This window comes from Sapajus apella, unplaced genomic scaffold (assembly GCF_009761245.1).
Source record: "Sapajus apella isolate SASKATOON/1434 unplaced genomic scaffold, GSC_monkey_1.0 scaffold75, whole genome shotgun sequence".
NCBI classification, from domain to species: Eukaryota; Metazoa; Chordata; class Mammalia; order Primates; family Cebidae; genus Sapajus; species Sapajus apella.
In genome coordinates, this window is record NW_022437015.1 from 576,144 (window position 1) to 582,143 (window position 6,000).

Here is a 6,000-nt window from a genome sequence, read left to right on the forward strand (position 1 = left end):
AGCCAAGGTTGCACCACTGTACTCCAGCTGGGGAGATAGAGCTAGGCTCCACCTCAAAAAAAAAAAAAAAAAACAACAACAAAAAACCAAAAAGCAAAAAACATATTTCCAGAGTTACTACATTGTAATATTCAAAATGTTCAGTATTCAACTAAATTGCCAAATAATGGAAACATAAACAAGAAAGAATGACCCATTTAAAAAACAAATTAACAGACACTATCCTTGAGGAAGAACAGACATAGAACATAATAAACAAGAACTTTAAATCCACTGTCTTAAATATGTTCAAAGAGGAAAGAAATACAGAAAAAGTCTAAAGGAAAGACAGAATTATATATGAACATTTCAAGAGTAACAATAAAGACTAGAAATTTACAAAGAAACCAATCAGAAATTCTGGACTTGAGAAGTACAATAACTAACAACATGAAAAAAAGTGAACATGAAGATAGGTCTTTTGATATTATCCAGTCTATAGAACTGGTCCTTATCCAGTCTATGCAATGACATTATACAGTCTATAGAATATAAAAGAATGAAGAAAAAAGATGAACAGAACCTAAGGGTCCTGTGACACATCATGAAGCTTAACAATGTATACATTACGATTATCCCAAAAGGAGAAAATAGAGCATAGGAACCAAAAAGAATATTTGAATAAATAATAAATAATTTGAATAACAAATAATGCCAGAAAATGTTCTAATTTTAGTCATAGACACGAATATATACATCAGTGAAACTCAATGAATTTCAACTAGGAGAAAATCAAATAGGTCCACACTGATACACATTATAATGAAACTATTGAATGTCAATGACTAATAGTGAACCTTGAAAGCAGCAACACAGAAGCAACTTGTCACATCTAAGAAATTTCCAATAAAATTAATAGCAGATTCCTCACTAAAAAGCATAGAGGTCAGAAAGGAGTAGAATGACACTTTCAAACTGTTGAAAGAAACAAAGCCTGTCAAAAATTTGCACCAGGATGTTGAGTCAGTAGGCCTTCTTTTTCTTTCTTTTTTTTTTTTTTTTTTTTTAGAATTTTATTTATTTATTTATTTTTTATTTTTTATTTTATTGCATTTTAGGTTTTGGGGTACATGTGATTTACTGCCTTCTTCCCCATCACCTCCATCTGGCATTTCTCCCCATGCTATCTCTCCCCAATTCCCCACCCCCCACCGACCCTCCCCTATTTCCCCCCAACAGACCCCAGTGTGTAGTGCTCTCCTGCTTGTGTCCATGTGTTCTCATTGTTCAACACCCGCCTATGAGTGAGAACATGCGGTGCTTGATTTTCTGCTCCTGTGTCAGTTTGCTGAGACTGATGGTTTCCAGGTTCATCCATGTCCCTACAAAGGACACGAACTCATCGTTTTTTATGGCTGCATAGTATTCTGTGGTGTATATGTGCCACATTTTCGCTGTCCAGTCTATCATTATTGGGCATTTGGGTTGGTTCCAGGTCTTTGCTATTATAAATAGTGCTGCAATGAACATTTGTGTGCACATCTCCTTATAGTAGAACGATTTATAATCCTTTGGATATATACCCAGCAATGAGATTCCTGGGTCAAAGGGGATATCTATTTCCAGGTCCTTGAGGAATCGCCACACGGTCTTCCACAGTGGTTGAACTAATTTACACTCCCACCGACAGTGTAAAAGTGTTCCTATTTCTCCACATCCTCTCCAGCATTTGTTGTCTCCAGATTTTTTAATGATCGCCATTCTAACTGGCATGATATGGTATATCAATGTAGTTTGGATTTGCATTTCTCTGATGCCCAGTGATGATGAGCATTTTTTCATATGTTTGTTGGCCTCATGTATGTCTTCTTTTGTAAAGAATCTGTTCATATGCTTTGCCGAATTTTGAATGGGCTTGTTTGTTTTTTTCTTGTAAACCTGTTTTAGTTCTTTGTAAATTCTGGATATCAGCCCTTTGTCAGATGGGTAAACTGCAAAAATCTTTTCCCATTCTGTTGGTTGCTGATTCACTCTAATGACTGTTTCTTTTGTCGTGCAGAAGCTGTGGAGTTTGATTAGGTCCCATTTGTCTATTTTGACCTTTGTTGCCAATGCTTTTGGTGTTTTGGTCATGAAGTCCTTGCCTACGCCTATGTCCTGAATGGTTTTGCCTAGATTTTATTCTAGGGTTTTTATGGTGTTAGGCCTTATGTTTAAGTCTTTAATCCATTCTGAGTTAATTTTAGTGTAAGGTGTCAGGAAGGGGCCCAGTTTCTGCTTTCTGCATGTGGCTAGCCAGTTTTCCCAACACTATTTATTAAACAGGGAACTCTTTCCCCATTGCTTGTTTTTGTCAGGTTTTTCAAAGATCAGATAGTTGTAGATATGTTGTGTTGCCTCTGAGGCCTCTGTTCTGTTCCATTGGTCTATATCTCTGTTTTGGTACCAGTATCATGCTGTTTTGATTACTGTAGCCTTGTAGTACAGTTTGAAGTCCAGTAGTGTGATGCCTCCCTCTTTGTTCTTTTTGCTTAGAATTGACTTGGCTATGAGGGCTCCCCTTTGGTTCCATATAAAGTTTAAGGTGTTTTTTTCCAGTTTTGGGAAGAAGGTCATTGGTAGCTTGATGGAGATAGCATTGAATCTGTAAATTACTTTGGGCAGTATGGCCATTTTCACGATATTGATTCTTCCTAACCATGAACGGGGAATGTTTCTCCATCTGTTTGTGTCCTCTCTTATTTCGTTGAGCAGTGGCTTGTAGTTCTCCTTGAAGAGGTCCTTTATGTTCCTTGTTAATTGTATTCCTAGGTATTTTATTCTCTTTGTGGCAATTGTGAATGGCAGTTCGATCTTGATTTGACTCTCTTTAAGTCTGTTATTGGTGTATAGGAATGCAAGTGATTTTTGCACATTGATTTTGTATCCTGAGACATTGCTGAAATTGCTTATCAGGTTCAGGAGATTTTGGGCTGAGACGATGGGGTCTTCTAGATATACAAACATGTCATCTGCAAATAGAAACAATTTGAGTTCCTCCTTTCCTATTTGAATACGCTTTATTTCTTTTTCTTTCCTGATTGCTCTGGCTAGAACTTCCAGTACTATATTGAATAGGAGTGGTGAGAGAGGGCATCCTTGTCTAGTGCCAGATTTCAAAGGGAATGCTTCCAGTTTTTGCTCATTCAGTATGATATTTGTTGTTGGTTTGTAGTAAATAGCTTTTATTATTTTGAGACATGCTCCATCGATACCTAGTTTATTGAGGGTTTTTAGCATAAAGGGCTGTTGAATTTTGTCAAAGGCCTTCTCTGCATCAATTGAGATAATCATGCTATTTTTGTCTTTGGTTCTCTTTATATGGTGAATTACGTTTATAGACTGGTGTATGTTGAAACAGCCTTGCATTCCTGGAATGAAGCCTACTTGATCATGGTGGATAAGCTTTTTGATGTGCTGTTGCAATAGACTTGCCAGTATTTTATTGAAGATTTTTGCATCTATGTTCATCATGGATATTGGCCTGAAGTTTTCTTTTCTTGTTGAGTCTCTGCCGGGTTTTGGAATCAGGATGATGTTGGTGTCATAAAATGATTTGGGAAGAATTCCCTCTTTTTGTATTGTTTGGAATAGTTTCAGAAGAAATGGTACCAGCTCCTCTTTGTATGTCTGGTAGAATTCAGCCGTGAACCCATCTGGACCTGGGCTTTTTTTGGGTGGTAAGCTCTTAATTGCTGCCTCAACTTCAGACCTTGTTATGGGTCTGTTCAGGGTTTCGGCTTCTTCCTGGTTTAGGCTTGGCAGGAGGCAAGTGTCCAGGAATTTATCCATTTCTTCCAGGTTTATTAGTTTGTGTGCATAGAGTTGTTTGTAATAATCTCTGATGATGGTTTGAATTTCTGTGGAATCTGTGGTGATATCCCCTTTATCGTTTTTTATTGCATCAATTTGGTTATTCTCTCTTTTCTTTTTCATTAATCTGGCTAGTGGTCTGTCTATTTTGTTGATCTTTTCCAAAAACCAGCTCCTGCATTTATTGATTTTTTGAAGGGTTTTTTGTGTCTCTATCTCCTTCAGTTCTGCTCTGATCTTAGCTATTTCTTGTCTTCTGCTAGACTTTGAGTTTTTTTGATCTTGCTCCTCTAGCTCTTTCAGTTTTGACGATAGGGTGTCAATTTTTGATCTCTCCTTGCTTCTCATGTGGGCACTTATTGCTATATATTTTCCTCTAGAGACTGCTTTAAATGTGTCCCAGAGATTCTGGTATGTTGTGTCTTCATTCTCGTTGGTTTCAAAGAACATCTTTAATTCTGCTTTCATTTTGTTGTTTATCCAGTCAACATTCAAGAGCAAGTTGTTCAGTTTCCATGAAGCTGTGCGGTTCTGAGTTAGTTTTTGAATTCTGAGTTCTAACTTGATTGCACTGTGGTCTGAGAGACTGTTTGTTACGATTTCCGTTCTTTTGCATTTGCTGAGGAGTGATTTACTCCCAATTATGTGGTCAATTTTAGAGTAGGTGTGATGTGGTGCTGAGAAGAATGTATATTCTGTGGATTTGGGGTGGAGAGTTCTGTAAATGTCTATTAGGTTTGCTTGGTCCAGGTCTGAGCTCAAGTCCTGGATATCCTTGTTAATTTTCTGTCTGGTTGATCTGTCTAATGTTGACAATGGGGTGTTAAAGTCTCCCACTATTATTGTGTGGGAGTCTAAGTCTCTTTGTAAGTCATTAAGAACTTGCCTTATGTATCTGGGTGCTCCTGTATTGGGTGCGTATATATTTAGGATCGTTAGCTCTTCTTGTTGCATTGATCCTTTTACCATTATGTAATGTCCCTCTTTGTCTCTTATGATCTTTGTTGCTTTAAAGTCTAATTTATCAGAGATGAGAATTGCAACTCCTGCTTTTTTTTGCTCTCCCTTTGCTTGGTAAATCTTCCTCCATCCCTTTGTTTTGAGCCTTTGTGTATCCTTGCATGTGAGATGGGTTTCCTGGGTACAGCACACGGATGGGTTTCGTCTTTTTATCCAATTTGCCAGTCTGTGTCTTTCGATTGGGGCATTTAGTCCATTTACATTTAGGATTAATATTGTTATGTGTGAATTTGATACTGCCATTTTGGTGTTAGCTGGCTGTTTTGCCCATTAGTTGATGCAGATTCTTGATTGTGTTGATGCTTTTTACCATTTGGCATGTTTTTTGAGTGGCTTGTTGTTCCTTTCTATGTGTAGAGCCTCTTTCAGGAGCTCTTGTAAAGCAGGCCTGGTGGAGATGAAATCTCTGAGTACTTGCATGTTCACAAAGGATTTTATTTTTCCTTCACTTATGAAGCTTAGCTTGGCTGGGTATAATATTTTTGGTTGAAAGTCCTTTTCTTTAAGGATGTTGAATATTGGCCCCCACTCTCTTCTGGCTTGTAGGATTTCTGCTGAGAGATCTGCTGTGAGTCTGATGGGCTTCCCTTTGTGGGTAATCCGACCTTTCTCTCTGGCTGCCCTTAGCATTTTCTCCTTCATTTCCACCCTGGTGAATCTGACGATTATGTGCCTTGGGGTTGCTCTTCTTGATGAATATCTTTGTGGTGTTCTCTGTATTTCCTGGACTTGAATATTGGCCTACCTTGCTAGGTTGGGGAAGTTTTCCTGCATAATATCCTGAAGAGTGTTTTCCAGCTTGGATTCATTCTCTTTGTCGCATTCAGGTACACCTATCAAACATAGATTAGGTCTTTTCACATAGTCCCACATTTCTTAGAGACTTTGTTCATTCCTTTTTCCCTTTTTTTTCCTCTAATCATTCCTTCTCATTTTATTTCATTGAGTTGATCTTCGACCTCTGATATCCTTTCTTCTGCTTGGTCAATTCGGCTGTTGAAACTTGTGCATGCTTCGTGAAGTTCTCGTGCTGCGTTTTTCAGCTCCATGAATTCACTTCTATTCCTTTCTAAATTGTCCATTCTTGTTAGCATTTTGTCAAATCTTTTTTCAAGGTTCTTAGTTTCTTTGCATTGGGTTAGAACATGT